Here is a 19,451-nt window from a genome sequence, read left to right as displayed (position 1 = left end):
AGCCCGAGGGGCTTGCTTCAGGCCATACAGGGCTTTTACCAATCTGCAAACCTAATGTTCCTTACTAGGAACCTTGAAGCCAAGAGGTTAAGTCATAAAAACTTCTTGCAACTCACTGTTGAGGAATGCACTCTTAACGCCCATCTGGTGAAGTTTTCATCCAAACTGAGTTGCAATGGCGAGAAGAAGACGAATTGTGCTCATCTTGACAGTAGGAACAAAAGTCTCCTTGTAGTCAATGCCCTCCCGCTGTGTAAATCCCCGAGCAACCAATCTGGCCTTGTACTTATCCAAAGTACCATCTGCATGATACTTGACTTTGTAAACCCATTTACAGCTAATAGGTTTCTTCCTAGGAGGCAGATCAGAAAGAACCCAAGTGTTATTCTTCAGAAGCCAATCGAATTCGACACTCGGCCTTCATGTGACCAAACTTATGACAATAATTGCACTGAACGTTCTTGTTGTTGTTGTTGTTGTCCTAAGAAGAACTAGAGCCTTTCGGCTGAGAAGATTGAGCCTTCAGATAGGCTGAGAAGAATGTGACTTTGTAAACCCATTTATAGCTGATAGGTTTCTTCCCAGGAGGTAGATTAGAAAGAACCCAAGTGTCATTCTTCTGAAGACTATGGTATTCTGTCTCCATAGCCTTTTCCCACTCAGGAATGCCTTTAGCCTTAGAATATGTTTGGGGCTCATGGATGGTGTGGATGTTGGCCATAAGTGCAAAGTTGACTGTATTTTGTTGCTTTCTCTTGTGGCGAACTGATCTATCCTCAAGAAGCTCATAATCACGAAGATCTCCTATTGTCTTGGCCCACCATTTAGGCCTGAGGGTAGAAGTACCAACATTTGGCATTGGAGGAACAACATCCCCTGGAGTTTCCGGAACAAATTCATCTGGACGCGAATCCTGTGAAAAATCAGGTGGTGTTGGATTGGTAGATTCCTCATCTTCAGAGTCAGAATGCTCTGAAGCCTTCCCATCATGGGAACCAAGAGGAAGACGAACACCAACATTTAAAGTCTGCACAGACTGAGTCGCAGGACTAGGAGTAGTAGAAGGCATAAATGGACTAGTAGTCTCATCAACCACAACATCACGATTGAAAATGAGACGACCTATCTCTACATCAATCAACCTATAGGCCTTGTGGTTTTCGCTGTAACCAGTAAACATAAGTGTTTGGCTCTTTGAATCTAGCTTAGCATGTTTGGCGTCTAGAATCCATACATCAGTAGAACTGAAGACTTTCAAATGGCCCACTTTAGGCTTGCGTCCTGACCAGGCTTCTTCAGGAGTCATCTTCTTAACGACATGTGTAGGTGATCGATTTAGGAGGTAGACTGCAGTGTAAACTGCTTCAGCCCAGTATTTCTTAGGAACATGTTTATGCTCTATCATAGAACGAGCCATTTCAGTAATGGTGTGATTCCTACGTTCAACGACACCATTCTGTTGAGAGGTGTATGGTGTGGTGAGTTGGCGCTTAATGCCATGTGTAGCACAAAATGTAGAGAAGTTAGTGGAACAAAACTCCCCCCCATTATCTGACCTTAGATTGACAATCTGAGAATCGGATTCTTTCTCAACTAAGGCCTTATACTGCTGAAATGTACTGAACACATCTGATTTATTTTTCAGAAAATACACCCACATTTTCTGATTGAAATCATCAACAAATAATAAGAAGTACTTGGACCGAGTAACAGATGGAGTGTTCATTGGCCCACATACATCAACGTGAACCAATTGAAGGACCTTGGAGGCTCGCCAAGAATTGCCATCCGAGAATGGTGTCCGATGTTGCTTCCCAGCTTGACAGGATCCACATACTCCATGATTTTGAGGTTGGATTTCAGGTAGACTAGTAACAAAATCCTCCCGAGATAACTGAGAGAGATAGTGCATGTTTAAGTGCCCATAACGCTGATGCCAAAGTGTTTTGATGGGTGTACTCCTAGCAACCAGAGCGTGCTCCTGAGAATCGTCGGAATCAACAAGTCTATACAAACCATGATCCTCAAGTCCCATAGCGATTGTAGTACGAGTCTCCCTATCAACAATGGTACAGGTGGATGAATTGAAGACAACAGGAGATTATGTTCCATGCCTGGAACATAGTAGGCATCAAGAAAAAATAAATTTCTATCTCCTGAGTGAATCTGGACAGTGCCCTTTCCAACAACTGTGTACTCTTCTCGGAAACAAAATTCTCATCGTGGAAAAAAGGCACGTGAAGGACATGAGCAGGCGGAAATAAATTGGTGCCACTAGAAAAAACCTAGCCGCGAACACAGGCGTGAAAAAAAAACAAATCGCGGTTGTGAAAATAGTATGCGTGATTTAGCAGAAAAAAATCTTGTGGGCTTTGACAGCCGCGAAATGAAATCGCGAAGAAAGAAGATAGAGCGCAGAAAATCAGCGATGGTGAACCTAGAGGGTCGCACGAGTTGCAGGTTTAAAACGGTCACGAGAACCCTTGCACAAGAGCCAGGCACAAAAACCCTTAGATGGGTTTGTGAAAAATTTCGAAAATAATATATTGAACAGATTTTTTGAAAAATTTCCTTACCCAAGCTCTGATACCATGTGAAAATCAGAGATTCATTGGTAAAAATCTGAAGTCTATTAACTGAGAAAAGATTACAATATATAGGAATTACAAAGCATTGTAGCTATTAATAGCATCAACTACTTCTAACTACCCTGCTACTGTAGACATTTAAGATGTCTAACAACTAATTACATTATTGACCATTAACAGAATAAAGAAATATTATTCCAACAGATTCGTCATCAAGATCAATAGTGTAATATATTGCAGACCTAAGGTCCTTGTGTAAGTGCACTATGGGATCCTCTAGTGGTGACTAGCCATTGAGGAAAGATAGCTATTGTAAGTTGGATGTTAAGACACACACACCCTAAACTAGGTGGGTCAGAAAAAGGAGAATCACTTTACGTTTCAATAATATTAAATGAAATTGAATTCACATATTTTTTATTGATTTTATTGACATATTTGATTATCTAATTTTAGCACCAAATATATTATTAAAACTTCAATTAAACTTAAGTAATTAGTCAATTGACTAGCTGTTTACTCTATGATTATTAATCTTCCCCTAGTTATTTAATTTTTGGCCTTAAAGAATGAGTAAGGTAAAGATCCTCATCTTGGTTCAAATTATTGACATGTTTGACTATCTTGATTGCTTCTTAGTCTTCTTTTAAAATGTTGATCTTCTCTAGCAACCATTTTGACATTTTTAGTGTAGATATGGTGCTTGATCATATATTTGAGCATTCTGCAAGAGCTTGATTTTTTTCAATCTTGTTTTGGAGGATGCCAGTATTTTCTATTTTTTTTCAATCTCAGTTAAGATAGATCTCCTTGTTCTTTGTAGTGACTCTTACAAGAGCACTGAATCCAATAAACTCGATAGTTTAGTTTTAGATCACAATAGTCATTAGTGATTTTTAGAGTTTTCCTAATCTTCTTAAGTGGAACGAATGAGCTATTGATGTGTTGGCAGCTTAGAATTCTAGCAATCTTGTTAGCCACAACTTCAATGTCAGGTAGGATAGCCATGCATATTTTATTGTTTTTCTTATTCATCTAATTGTTTGTAAGCAAGTCCTTGGCTTTACTAATGACTCCATTTATCTATTAATTACTAGAACCATTTTCCTTAAAGATGGTGGTCAAAAGACATAATTTCTTGGTGTTCTTCATCCTATATTTTGAAATTTTTGGTGGCCAAAGTATCCAAGATTCCAGCATCTTCAGTTGAGTGGTGGTGTGAAAAGACATGCAAATAAAAATTGGTGCATTCACTCTTTCCATAAACTTGTCAAGTTGACGAACCATCCTTATCTCTTAATTAAGAATTTTAGGAAAGGGAGACACCTATCCAATTTCACCTCTTTAGTAGATTCTATACCCTTGCAATCCTCATCAAGGTGTCAATTCAATTCTAGCGGTTTTCCTATATCATGTGGCTAGTTCATATTTGTGTTATTCCTTTTTCCTTTGGTTTTGTTTGAAAGCAAATGAGTTAAGGGAAGTTAACTATGTTAACCCGAGTTTCCAGGACAAGGACAGCAGGGGACGGCGGGACGAGTTTCTGGGATAGCAAATTTTTTTGCCAATTTTGGGGACAGCGGGGGGACGGTAAAGGGGACGGCTATATAAAATATAGGGAAAATTTAAAATATATAGTGAAATTTTAAATATTCATATGAAAAATAGATAAAGCATGTATATATACATTATATTCATATGAAAACATGGATAAAGCAAGTATATGTACATTATAGAACCTTAACATACCACATTTGTGTTCAGAATTCATTGTCAATACTCAATATGCATTCATAATTGAAAATACATTGTCAAAATGCCAACACTTGTTTGCATGTAGTTCATTGTTTATTTCTGGTTGAAGGATATTTTGATAGTCTTCCATTTCTGTTATGACCTACAACCGCTTCTTTATGCACTACAAAGTTTTGGATGTTTGTGAAATTCTATACCAAGCTGTTATTCATATTTCTGAGTGCTTTTGGCTATGATTCAGACCTATTTACCTTTCATAATTGTGAAAAGTCCAATATTGCAGACCTACAACCACATTTTTACGCAGTACTGCGTTCTAAGTGTTTGTGAAATTTATTACTAGGCTGCTGCTCATTATTTCTAAGTGCTTTTGGAAGTGATTTAGACATGTTTACCCATTATATTAATGAAAATCCAATTTTATAGACCTATAATAAAATAATTTTTTTTTTGAGCATTTGAGTCTTTTTGTTTTTTAAATGTGCTGGGAAAAGGGGGACGACTGGCCGTCCTTGGGATGGATAGGGGATGGGGGGATGTCCCCTTTGAGAGTCACTGCCGTCCCCAAGTTTCCGGGACGTTTCCCACAAATTTTGCAATTTTGAGGACAGCGGGGGGACGTCCCCTAGCCGTCCCTAAGTCCCCGAAACGTCCCCGGTATGGGGATGGGGGATTTTAACCTGGGGACGCGTCCCCGGGTTACGTAGGAAGTTAATACTCCATGAAGAGGGCTGACAAATATAGGAGAGAAGGGTCGGCCCACAGTAGCAATTATTAGTAAAAGATTGTAAATGATTGCAATTGCACATAAGTCAATTTGAATTTATTCGTTCACCAAAAAAAGTAGTGGTTTTAAATTTAATTATGTTGTGCAATTTTTTGGCAAGTTTTTTTTGTTCAAATCATTAATTTGTTCATATTAAAATCTATAAAATTTAGGATAAATGATTTTATGGCAATTTTTGAGTGTGTTGAAATTTTTTCACTATATGTAGTGATTTAAAAAAAAATCAGTTATAGTGAGTTTCTTGAGATTTTAGGCAGATTTTCAAGGTTTTTAGAGCAATAAAATGCACAATAGGATTTCATCATTGAATGGACCTAGTAATCTTCAACTTTTATTGTACAGATTTTTCAAATACCTCATTTATAAATATTAAAATACTTCCACTAGTTAGGATTAGTTTTTTATTATTTATATTCCCTAACCCAAACCTTAAGTGGCATAATTGTTTCAATTTTAGGGTTAGGATTTTTTGCTAGCAAATACACCCTAATCTAACTAGAAACTTTGATTTTTTTTCCATTGTTTATGGTTAGTTTTTTTAAATAAAAAGTTTGAGTGCTAACTCGAAACCTATGGTGTTTTTCTAATGCTTACTACAAACCTAGCTCCAACCCTCAAACACTGAATGCTAAAAATTCAACATTATTGGTTGGGGTTGAAAAATAAATTGAATGAATGATTCAATAATCGGATAATTACATTGAACGATATACACACGTATATATAGAGGTTACAAGATGATGTTCTATAAATAGTTTTAGTCGTTAACATGAAATCAAATAAGCTAAAAAGCTTAAAAAGCTTAAAAAGCTAAATATAGCTTAAAAGGTTAAATAATAAAAAGTTAACAAGCTTAATAAGTTGACTAAAAAGCTAAATAGCTAAATAAGTCGACAACCAAGACGATTGCTTAAAAATAGAAGATGACCATTATAGAAGATATTAATATTATTTTAACACCCTCCCTAATGGTCATTGTACTCAATACCCTACAGAAGACACTGCAGGTGTTATGATCACAAATGCAAAGAACATCTGCTGCTACGGAGACCCTCCCAGGATTTGCAGAATGTAAATGACCAAGAGTACCAAAAGCCATCCAAGCTAATGTAACCCTCACACGCGAATTAGAGATCTGGCACATGCGAATTACTAAAGCCTAAAACCATGATTTTGAGGAAAAAATCAGCAAACCCTTTTGCAGAAGAGTACCAACACCAAAACTGACTGTAAGATACCACGATTGCAGATGTTCGCCTTGGCCGGTGCAACCCAAACAAATTGCAACAAAGCTCGATTTTTGAGGAGAAAAATCGATCAAAACCAGAGAACATTGCGAATCACAAATCCCACGCGAACTTCATGTATTACAGATGATTTTTGAGGAAAAAAATCGTAAAAAATTATGAAAACTTTGAAATCTCACGCAAGCTTTGCGGATGAGAGATAATAATTTTTAAGGAAAAAATTCTAAACCTTGTAAACAATTTTTGAGGAAAAAAAATGTGAAAACCAACCAAACAGGAAATTTGCTTATCACAAAGCATAGAAGGCTGACTCCTCTCTAGAATGCTCTGCAACATGAGCTTGCTCCTATTCCTGAGACCCTTCTAGCCTAGATTGCACAGATGCCAACAATTTCCTGCAATCTTTCTTCATATGGCCAAACTGGTGACAATAGTTACATTGTACACTTTTCTTCTTTGAAGACTGCGAATATTGACCTTGCCCCTTCTGCTGGAAGGACTGACCTTTACCCTTGTTTTGATCTAAAACTGTAGCTGTGAAGGCTTGTTCAGTGGACGAACTAGCATTGATTCCAAACTGCTGCTTCCATCGTTCCTGTTGTAGAAGCTTGTTGTAGAGATCAAGAAACTTCAGATCAACACTAGTAGATGAGATATTGAGAGTATCAATGAAATGCTTGTACGATTTGGGAAGGCTTTTCAACGTGATCACTACCATATCCTCTTCCACCATGGTTAGGCCTATAGCTTCCAACTGGTCATGGATCTCCTTGATCTTCGTGAGATGTGCTTGGATAGAAGACTTCTCATCCATCATGATAGAAAACAACATATTCTTCAGAAAGAAAGCTCTTCTCTTGTTAGACGTTTCATGAAGGCACCTGAGGGAGTTGATCATCTGTGACTGAGAGTATGATAAGCATGACAACCTCTCGATTCTTCGTATCATGTTTGTCTTGATCTTCACTTGCTGTTGTAGGACGAGGAAGCTTGCCAATAACAATTTGATCGAGGCAACGATATTCAAATATCGATAACATGCGTTGTTTCCAGGTGTTGTAGTTGAGGCCATTGAACTTCTGACTGTGTTCCAACATGATGTTGGTCAAAGATGCCATCATGGAAATCGAGGTTGAACGAGGTCAACCAAGTGAAAGCAAGAGACAAAAGAATCTGATTAAAAAAAATCAAAATAGAAGCAATTGTTGGAAAAACTGAAACCTTGGAGGAGAATTCTGGCACAAATTCCAAAGCATGAATTTTGAGGTTTGGAAGAAACCCATAAATTAAAATTTTCTGCAAACTTAAAACCTGAAATTTTTCCTGAAAATAATAAAAAAAAAAAATAATTTGCAGAAAATAAAAAAATACCTCTGATTTTTTTTGTAAAAAAAACCAAAAAAATATAGACAATTTTTTTTTCCAAAAAAAATGCAAAAAAAATAAGCGCAGAAATCCTAGGTCAGATGTACAGCATAAACAACGCCCAGAAGACACCAAAATTCTCGACGTCCACAGAATTAGCAAAAATCGTGGACTGTTTTTAAATTCCAAGGTAAATTTGTTGGCACAAGATTCGAGGCATGGAAAACGAGGCACCCATAAAAATCTGAGACCAACCCAAAAAAGCTCTCGAAAAACCCACCAAGAATCTAAAATCAGAATGCAGATTCGACGGCTCAAAAATCGAGGCACAAAAACGATGCACCCAGAAAAATATGACGATGACCTATATGAGGTCTCGAAAAACCCATCGAGAATATGCAACCAGAATAAAATTTTGACTAGAACTGTAGGGTCGAAACCCTAGTTGAAAATCACAAAAACCCTAGGAAAATATTAAACCTACAAAAAAATAAAAATAAAAAAGAATCCGCTTAGGAAGAGAAAAAAAACCTGCTCTTTTTAAAAAAAAAAAAAAAACAGTTTTAAAAAAATCTCTTTCAATAAAAACTTAGAAAAAATTTTAATAACAAAAATTTACGAAATTTTTAATTTCCATGCTTTGATACCATGAAAAATAAATTGAATGAATGATTCAATAATATGATAATTACATTGAACGATATACACACGTATATATAGAGGTTACTAGAGGATGTTCGATAAATAGAACTAGTTGTTAAAGTGAAATAAAATAAGCTAAAAAGCTTAAAAAGCTAAATATAGCTTAAAAGGCTAAATAATAAAAAGCTAACTTAACAAGCTAAATAAGTCGACTAAAAAGCTAAAAAGCTAAATAAGTTGACAACTAAGATGACTGCTTAAAAATAGAAGATGACCATTATAGAAGATATTGATATTATTTTAACAGGGGTTAGGGTGGATTTGCTAGTAAGCAATCCTAACCAAAGGTTAAGGTTTTCAGTTTTTAATTAAGGTTAGGATGGTTTTGGGTAGAGTTAGGGTTTTTATGCTAGCAAATAGGCCTTAACTTTGACCAAAAATACTAAGTAAATAGGCTCTAGCCCTAATAAAAAATGCTAAGAAGATAGGGTTTTATTGTTTAGGGTTAGGGTTTACTAAAATAATCCTAATGCTAAATCAAAACCTTGAAATCCTTTTTAGATTTTAGGGTTACTGTTGCTGTTTTGCTTGCAAATATGGCCTAGCCTTAATCTTGAATGCTATTTTTTAAGCATTTAGGGTTAGGGTCTTTGTTAGCAAGTATGCCTTTAACCCTAACCTTAGGGTTTTTTTGGGACACTGTAACTGAAAGTCTAAATCTAATTTTTTATGGCTAATGGTAACTGTTAGGGTGTACTTACTACTTACTAACCTAACAATCCTTGATATTTAGTAAGCATTTAACATTATAAATGTTTACTATTGGAGTTGAGGAAAAATCAACTCTACAGCTCCCAAAGATCACCTGCATGCAAACCTGTCACAGAAGGAGAGAAGCAAAAAAGCTATGGAGGCCAGAATTCGGAGATCCAAAAAAGAGGAGTCATATTGATAGTGCAACAAGAATGCAATTCAATAATTATAGTTGTTATGAAAATACAAAGAGAGAATCCTTATAAAAGGATACTCGAAACCCTAAAGGTGAAAACCCTAAAGAATTACAAGATTCCTAAGTTTAGCTTAAGCATAGAGTATAATAGACTAATAATTAAATAAATAATTATTAGCTAATAAAAGATAACTCTAACACCCCCTCTTAAGATGAACTTAGGGAGTAGCTAAAAAACAACTAAGGACTAAAAAAGCATGTAAAAAATGCAGGAAAGCAACAATGGGTCCTGACAACTAGGCCTGATGAGGTACCCAAGTACAATAAAATCTCTGTAAAGTGGAGAAAAAGGAGAAAACCCCGTGGGAACTAAACTCCTCTCCAAGAAGAGATGAAAGCTCAAGTGAAGGACTAAGAAGCCTCTAAACAAGAGTGTTCCAGAAGATAGGAACAAAAAAAAAGAGCATGAAGAACACCACTGAAGCATGAAATAGCTGCAAACACTGTCGAAGAGTAACTGCTGATCTGAAGAACCTCCATTGAAATAGAACATGACCAGGTAGAGAAGACTGTAATCTGCATGAGTGCCCTCAAATGACACTACTCGAATCAAATGACAAACAAAGACAAAGAACTGAACTCGAGGATACAGATGGCATGAAACACCAAAGCCTGAAGAGTTGATAAATTGAACCAAGGAAGCATTAGAATAACAGAACAAACCTCGCCATAATGCTGGAAAGGGAGAGGGACAGGTACACTAAAAAGAATGGCCAACAAGAACTGCATGACAAAGAACCAGGAACATCGAAGGTGCAGAGAAAGTACAGAGTGTCGTGGAAGGAACACTCACTTGACACACATCATGAGGCGAATGTCATGGAAGGAACACTCACTTGACAAAGGTAGATGGTAAACAAAGGCAAACATCAACTCTCCCATGGCACTTTATAAGTAGTGCATGTACAATAAGGCACAAGATGTGCAAGATCTCAAGTATACAATGCATGGTGGCACTTTATCTCAGTGCTTTTGCATAAATAAAATGCTACAATGATCAGAAGAGACAAAAGATTGGAAACAAAAAGAACAGCCAAAGACGAGACATCCTACTCAAAGAAAGAGATCCCAGGACCTGAAACATCCAAGATATTCACCAGAGTGTTGAAAAGCAAAAAACTGAATAAAATATACCTGGAGCAGAATCTGGAAAGAACACTCATATGAATGGAAAGAACACAAAACAAGCTTTCCAACGATATAAAGTTTTTGAAAAATGGAGTTCGAATGCTCAAGTTACGTCTTCCGTAGTGCAAAAATGAACCTTTGGCTTTGACAATAAAAACACCATCAAAAAAGAAAAATAAAAAATTCAAACCTCCAGATCTGGATAGAGCTCGGAAAGAGCTTTTCGACGATATAAGATTTGTCGAAAAACGTCTTCGTATGGCCAAAAGATTGAAGGTGCTTCAGATGGGCCCAGAAGGGGCCTGAAGGCTGCCCACACAGTGCTGATGTCATCTGACTGCGAGCATAATTTTGATGGCCGTATGGCCGTCACCACCAAAAAACCAATCTGCCTGGAAAAGCTCGCTGGAAAAAAAAATCCGGGGCCTGTAAAAAATCTTCATTGCCGAAAAAACAAGGGAGGGGCCGGAAACAGGCCGACGGGGTTTCTGGGCGGTGAGAGCTCGGTGGCTAGGGGGACCCTGCGGCTGGTGGGGTTTCCGGGCGGCAGCGGAGCTTGGCGGCGGTGAACAAATCGTCGGCTGGGAGGAGCGGGCTCCACGATCTGTTGCAGGCCGTACGGACCTACACAGGTCGCGACCCCCCAAAAAAGCCTTTTTTTTTTGTTTTAAAAAAAAAAAACTAACCTTTTGTGTAAAGGTTTTGCAAAATTTTTTTTTTTTTGTAAATTCGACTTGGGTAAGCCGTTGAACTGCCCAATTTTTTTCTCGATCTGTGTGCACGAGGTTGTAGGGCTTGGGGCTTAATTTTTTTTTTGCCTCCAGAATACCTAACACCAAAACATATTGAATTTTATATCAGAATTCGTGGAAACAGCCTCCTGAATCCAACCGTGAGGTCCTTTTGGCACCAAAATGCACTAAAAAATCAGCTACCCCCAGAAATGGAAAAAAACAACTGCACAAACCCCCGAATACACAGATTTGAAGAACAAGGGCCAAAAACTCTCATGAAGAGAACAGGGGCATGCAGATCTAGAGCTCTGATACCATATTGGAGTTGAGGAAAAATCAACTCTACAGCTCCCAAAGATCACCTGCATGCAAACCTGTCGCAAAAGGAGAAGCAAAAAAGCTATGGAGTCCAGAATTCAAAGATCCAGAAAAGAGGAGTCATATTGATTGCGCAACAAGAATGCAATTCAATAATTACAGTTGTTATGAAAATACAAAGAGAGAATCCTTATAAAAAGATACTCGAAACCCCAGAGGTGAAAACCCTAAAGAATTATAAAATTCCTAAGTTTAGCTTAAGCTTAGAGTATAATAGACTAATAATTAAATAAATAATTATTAGCTAATAAAAGATAACTTTAACATTTACCTTTATTGCTTTTTAAAGCACTAAATCCATTTTTAGGGAATTTGATATACATGGCAACAAAAATTTAGTTCTTATGTCGCTCTATAGTGCATCAAACACAACATTTGGCAATATTACCCTCTTGTACGTTTGGGAAGTGCTGTTCTAGAGGCATATTTGAGGGTTATAGAAATGATGATAAGGAGATGGTAGATACTTTTCCTTGTAATTATATGCTCTAACTGTTCTTTTATCTTTCTTCTTCTTGTGACCTATCATTTAATTCTAAATCTAACAAATGAGGGATGAAGAGTGTCAAATGGGTGATCATTGTTAATTTTAGCAATTAGACTGAAAGTAAAAACATAAAGCACAAATGCAACGCATAACACAATGATACCCTGGGAAAACCTCCCTCTTGGAGGTGGAAAACCCAACAAGAAATGTCTCAGATCTGATTAGAATAAATGAAGTAGCATATTACAATCTTTACCCTCCTTTAGGGCACACATCAACTAGAGCGAAACTTATTTGAAGATAGAGGACTGAATGTATATGTAGGTTGCTATTATAGTAAGCTAATCTGAGACTGAATTCGACAATCCTAAGATACTTCGCCAAGTCTGAGACAAGTTCAATAGCCTAGGATAGTATTCGCTCAGCCTTAGAATGACCTCGCCAACAGTAACATAGGTTCTTTCCACCTTAGGCAAATTCGCTGATGCAGAGACAAGTATTTACTGCCCTAGGAAGATTCACAAGTGCAGAGATCAGTCGCATATGAGAGTGATAATGCACTTGTAATTGATTGCTTGTGATCTTCAAATCACTTTTCATATATAGGAGATGACACATTCAATAACCCTTGGTCGACCTTGTGTATTTTGGCGCAAGATACAATATAATTTCAAATGCTTTACAAGTTATATGAATAGGTGTTGACCTATATCATTATTACAAGTTACATATAACAGCGAGTTATACAAGTTACACCCATCGCTCAAATAGGGTTATATTCCAAAACGCTAAGGCCGATAGGCCACTTAGCATTTTATGTACTAGGTCGGCCCTAGAAGGGATCCAACCTAGCTACAAAACAACACTCCCTCTTAGCTAGGGAGGATACCTTCTAAATATTTGAGTCACATAGTGACTACCACCATGGCTACTCCCAGAGGGTGGGGCACATAAGTGCTCATTGTCATCTCAACATGATGTTCACCATAGCTGGTCCCAGAGGGTGAACAAGTTCATCATGGAATTTCTTCCATGACATCCACCATACCTACACGTAGAGGGTGGATCCACCATGCCTACTCGTAGAGGGTGGAAGATACATCTCAATGTATCATTGATGCTGAGACTCCCTCTCAGCTAGAGCTTCATTCTCCACAACTCCAAGCTTATCTCGAAAGTATGCAAACTTCACTTGCCCAAGAGGCTTGGTGAGAACATCTACTGTTTGCTCATCAGTACTAATGTACTTTAGCTGAACAACATTATTTTGTACCATATCCCTGATATAGTGATATTGGATTTCCACATGCTTTGTTTTGTCATGAAATACTTGGATTGGCAGAAAGGTTCACATAGCTCTGGTTATCACTATGGATAATTGTAGGCCCCCAAGGTTTCGAAACAATCTTGCAAGGAGTTTTCGAAGCTACACTGCTTCTCTAGCTGCCACACATGCTACAATGCATTATGCTTCTGCAGTACTCAATGCCATTGAATAATGTTTCCTGCTACATCAGGAAATCATAGCGGATCCCAAGTTGAAGCAAACTCCAGAAGTGCTCTTACAATCAGTGACACTTCCTGCCCAATCAGAATCAGAATAACCTTCCAAGTTCATTACTGTGTTGGAAGAGTACTTCAATCCATATCCAATTGTGCCACGCAAGTATCTCAAGATATGCTTGGCTGCAACTAGATGAATCTGTCTAGGTTCACACATAAACTAACTGAGAGCACTCACTGCATAGCAAATGTCAGGTCTAGTGTTAACTAGATACATCAAGGATCCAATCAACTGCTGATACTCAGTAGGATCCACAAGATATGAAGTAGCTGCAGATTCACTCAACTTCTTCAAGTTAATTCCATAGGAGTAGACATAGATTTACAATCTAACATTCCAAATCTCTTCAAAATATCAATTGTATATTTTCCTTGACTTAGAATAATCTCTTTAGGTCTTTGCCATACTTCTAACCCTAGAAAGAAATGCATGAGACCTAGATCTTTCATTTCAAATTCTGAAGTCAGTTCTTTCTTACATCTAAGAATGAGATGATCTTCTCCAGTCAGAAATAAATCATCAACATATAAAACCAGAATTAACGTCTCACCATTGAATACCTGTTGACGTGTATTTTATACACAATCATACACAGAATAAAATACCTAAAGGCATCTTATCCTCTCTTGAGAAAATAGTCTCTAACTGCTGAAGATTCGCGTAAAGGATCAGTTAGGTAGACTCCAAGGTTCTTTTAGTGGGGTCTCCACGTGTGGACAAGCTTTTTAGTGGTATGATGTGATTTGCTGTTTCCTCCAAGGGGTCTTACGCATTCTAAAGCTCGAAGATTTTACTAAACTAAAGGAACTTTCAAAAAAAAGCAAAAGGATAGGGTTTAAGAGGTCTAATCTAGCCTAACCCTATGAATGACTTAGCATGGACGAGATTTGGCAAGACTCAATCAACTTCAATTTTGCCATAAGATAACAACTCAATTGAAATTAGTGCGATCTTCTAAGGTAATATAATGGTGTTCAATGCATCAAAGACCAAGGACACTACTACGAAGGTACATATCCAAGACACAATGATAATTGAAGATTAAGGACTCAAAGTGTTCTCCAGTCGACCACGCAAGGCGTTCCTACAATCAGCAAGAAGCTAGTGGTTTGGATTGCGAATCCTACCAAATATCAAATCTCACACTTAGTCTTTCAAATTAACGACTACCTCGATTGAGCACGATTCAAGTGTATCAAACAACCATGAAAATAACTCAAGAAATTTGCAACAAAACACCATAACTTCAATATTTTATTGATTTCCAAGTCATCATGTACAACAATTGCTTGAATTTCTCTCTTCAAGACTCAATCTTGCTACAAAATAAAATTGCTTCTAGCTTTAATCTCTCTTCTCTATTACATCAACTATTACTATTTTTCAATGAAATGAAAAATGGGGGTATATATAGCATCCCCAATTACAATGAAAGGTCCAGATTGAAAGTAAATCAACGGATAAGATCATGACACCTAAACCCTAATTAGGGTTTGTTACAAATGACCTCCTTTTTACTGAACAATATTAAATGCATAGCCAAATATTAAATTCGGCACAAAAACCTAGGAGGTATCAACCAATGAGAAATAAGATGTCATGTCATCTGTAACAACCTTTCATCTAGAATCTTATTCCCTTTCCAATTCTCTTTCTTAGCATATGCAATGAATTTTGTCACGATTCCTTCGATTTCTGTGACTGGAATCTCGGGAAGATTCTTGATACTCTCTTCTAAGTGGATGACCTGATCGAATGCATCTAGAAGAGCTGCGTCCCAAGTAGATTCAAGTTCCTTCGTTCTATCAATCAGGAGCAAGGTGGCATACATTTGATCATACTGCTCATCTGTAACATCTGCATCCTTGCGAAAGATGATCTTGATTCTATCCTCAAATTCTTGCATATCCACATCTGTCTCGACCTCGATCCTTCTGCCAAGAATAGTACGAAGTACCTCAAATACTCTGTCCTGGATCGGATTGATCACCTCCTCAACTTGGCCACATCTAATACTGATGTCCTCGAAGAGAACACTCTTTATATGGAGTAAGGTTGACCATTGAAACAAACTGTGAGAATCACCTTCTAAGATCCTCTCTTGCGCTAAAATTCTTCTGGATGTGTGTCTTATTACTTTCAAGACAGGGATGATAACGTCCTTGGTATGGGCAAATGCAGCTACTGTTACCATCAATCTGTGGATTATCTCAAGAACTTGGATAGCCTGATGAGTGATCTTCGACATCCTTGTAACAAACTCTATGGCCACTGTATGAGATCTATCCATCCAACTACATGTACGCTGGACTAGGTTCCTGAATCTCTCTGCTTCATTGATTGATTGAAGGGGCAATGCCTGCACTGGTGATCTAACTGGATCCTGACGTCCCAAAGGTTCATTGATGTGACTGAAATATGTCCTCCATGCACCTCTCTCTCTCTCAAGCTTTCTATTCTTTTCCACTTCTTCTCTAAGCTTGTCTTTCAATGCTTCAAATGTGTCGGTAGCATCATCCATTGTCTGCTCTGCTGTGGACGGTCCTAACTCAATAGTCTGTATATGATAGTCCTCTGCTAGGATCTCATCCTCATATTTATCTGCTGCCAGTGTAGCTATCTGCAGTTTTCTGAATCCAGTCTCATCTCGAATCATCTTGGACATCTTTGTAGCCTTCTTCTTCTCTGTTATCACATGTGAACGTCCAACAAGGCTCTCTAAATCAATTGCACTGTCTTCGTCCTCAACTACGATCACCTTAGTCAATCTTTCCTTCAACCAATCTGGGATATTCGATCTTGTCTCTTGAACTTGAATTTCTTTATGTACTATTTCTTCTTGTCTGGGAGGAGATGTCATTTCATTATTTTCTTCTAAATCATAGTCTTGGAGAGATCCATCTGATGAAACATGCTGTGCCTGTCCTTCTGTACCATCGACTCCATGGACTCTTCCACTCGAATTGTTCTATCCTCTAGTCTGGAAGAAGTACCTGGTGTTTGATCTTTGTTGGCACCTTGCTTTTTCTTGGAAGGCTCTTTCTTTTCTGATCTTTCCTTTCTCTTCGAACCTCTCGGATGGAGATTGCCCTCACTGGCACATCGAAGGTTACCTTCACCCGAATTCCTAGGATTAGGATTGCCTTCACTTACGCTAGCTCCACCTTCGGCTAGTTTTTCTTCCAAAGTAAAAGACATAGCTATGCCTTGTTCTCTCAACTTCTGATGCTGAACGTCTACCCATCTGCGAGTACAAGACAAAACTGGTGCCATCAAATCATCTAAATCCACGGCCTCGGGCTCATTCCAATCCAACCTTATTGTTTTGCTTTCTCTATCATAGGAAGACTGGATGTGCCTGCCATTGTCTTGAGCTTGGTCGGCCACTCTGTAAATCCTGCATTTCCTGATGAAATCCAAAGGCAATCTAGAATGTATCTTTCGTTTCACTTCAAGATCATCTAGGAGGTTCATCATAAAATCTTCAATCTGGTGCTCATGCTTAAATCTTCTACCGACCGTCTCCTCTAAATGTCCATGGGGATCAAAACTCTCTCTCCAAGCAAAAGATGAAAAAGAATGCAAGGCTAACTCCTTCTTTGCGTCATCCATGGCTAAGACATTAGGACATACCTCAACTGAATTACCCAAAATAATAGGTACCTGAACTCCATTCTGATGTCTGTGTCTGAATGCCTTCACATACGTTGCCAATTGCCTTGTTACTTCAAGTAACACAATTCTGTCTGTCGGATATCTTGGCAACATGTATGGAGGTAAAGGACATCCATGTACTCTAATGTAAGTGAACTTGGGAAACTGAATGAACCAAGCACCGTACCTCTTGATGAACTCCTGGGCATCCTGAGATAATCTGTTGTGAATTCCACCTTGCAACGTCCTTGTGATGTTCATCGTGAAAGTATCATTGACTAACTTGTAGTTCTTCCCTGGCGGATGATGCAAGTAAGTATAGGATTCACAAGCTCTGACCTCGCCGGGTCCTCTTCCAATCACTCCTCTGTGAGGTAGTCCTGCGTACTCAACACTCCTGATCAAAGCATAGATGACGTATGAACTCATGTGGAAGGACTTAGTAGCCCTGAGTCTCCTCAACTGTACGTCTAAGTAATGGCTAATTATCCTAGCCCAATGTATTGTACCCTTTCCTTGAACAATCACCTGGATGAAGTAAAACATCCACTTTTCAAAATAGAAGGCATGAGGTGCTCCTGTAACTCTGTTGAGCATGGTAATCAAATCTCTGTACTCCTCCTGGAAATCAATCCGATGCGGTGTGTTCGGTACCTTGCTTAGACGGGGACGACTCTTAAGTAGCCAGTTCTTATTGATTATGCTTAGGCAAGCATCTGGATCATCATCGTACACTGATCTGGCTCCTTCAATGCTCTTGTATATCATGTCCCTGTGTTCTGGAAGATGGAAGGCTTCACTTATGGCTTCCTCTGAAAGGTACGCCAAAGTGTTTCCCTCATTGGACACAATTGTCCTGGACTGTGGATTGTAGTGACGGGCACACTCGATCATCAACTCGTGGCACTGAATAGCTGGAGGAAAACCGGCCGCCTTGATGAGGCCACTCTCTATTATTCTCCGGACGACAGGTGATGGCTTGTCGATGTAAGGGACCTCTCGGAACTTCTTCGTGCTAAAGTTCCCCAAGTTGGTATCTCCAATGTTGCTCCACTTTGACACGATCTTGGTCTCCACCTCTTCGGTCTTCTGATCTTCTTTCATGAGAGCTGAGCGGCTGGTGGATGCTCCCGCCTTTGGGGTCGCCATACCTACACAACATTTCATTATAAGAACTTGATTTTGCAATGAATAACATAAATAAGAGAGAGAAGTTTTTTAGGAAACGTCATAATAAGTCTCTAGAGTTATCATTTCCTAAAAAAAACAACGATTGAGCTAAGAAAATCAAAATTCAAAACTTCAAAATTTAAAATATGACGATGAAAGAATAAAGCAATAATAATTAAATCGCCATACCTCAATAGAGAGCTAACTCTAGAATGCAAAAAGGAAAAGATCGCCTAGGCAAAATTGAGGTAAAAATAGATTTTCAATGTGGTCTCCTCAAAAAATCAACTTCGCCACCTTTCGGATTTCAACGTGATCTTCAATTATCGCCTTTGTCAATTTGCTCAAATGGATCTTCAAGTTCGCACAAACAAATCTCCAAGTCTCGCACCTTCGACGTGGTCTTTAATCCATGGCAAATTCGCTCCAATGAAGTCTTCAAGATATCGCACCACCCTTTGATGTTAGCGCCACCTTTGGTTTTCAACTTAATTCGCACTCCACACACATGAAACACTTCGCACTATCTTCGCTTTTCCTCAATTCGCATGAAGGATAAAAAAAAATGATTGTGTGAAAACGAAATCTTTCACTCCCCTTATATAGCGCTTTCACCCTTTCATCCCCTTTGGCCGACTTGAAGATAAAAACACCTTTTTAAATGATTTTTAAATGATTTTTAATAAAATAAGAAGGCCGACTTGGATACATGAGCCCTTGAAATCGATTTTATATTAATTAATTAATTGATTAATTATTAATGCCTTATATTTTTTAATTTTCAAATTTCGATTTTTAAAGGCAAAAATAATTAATAAAAGATCAACGCCATATTAAATGCTAGTTTAAATAGGATTTTCAATTTTTTATCGAACTTAGCATTTAAGGAAATTTGAATTTGTTTATTTGGCGCCAAAACTATGAAAACAAAGGGACGTACCTC

The 19,451-nt window shown here is 38.0% G+C and overlaps 1 protein-coding gene across 2 annotated transcripts in view; it reads left to right on the top strand.

Annotated features, from left to right (window-relative positions):
- The window catches only part of LOC131043381 (membrane-bound O-acyltransferase gup1), a 189,129-nt gene that overhangs the window by 34,297 nt on the left and 135,381 nt on the right, over positions 1–19,451 (top strand). The window lies entirely within an intron of this gene.

The sequence above is a fragment of the Cryptomeria japonica genome, chromosome 3, assembly GCF_030272615.1.
Source record: "Cryptomeria japonica chromosome 3, Sugi_1.0, whole genome shotgun sequence".
Classification (NCBI taxonomy): domain Eukaryota; kingdom Viridiplantae; phylum Streptophyta; class Pinopsida; order Cupressales; family Cupressaceae; genus Cryptomeria; species Cryptomeria japonica.
This window is presented reverse-complemented; position numbering and strand designations above follow the sequence as displayed.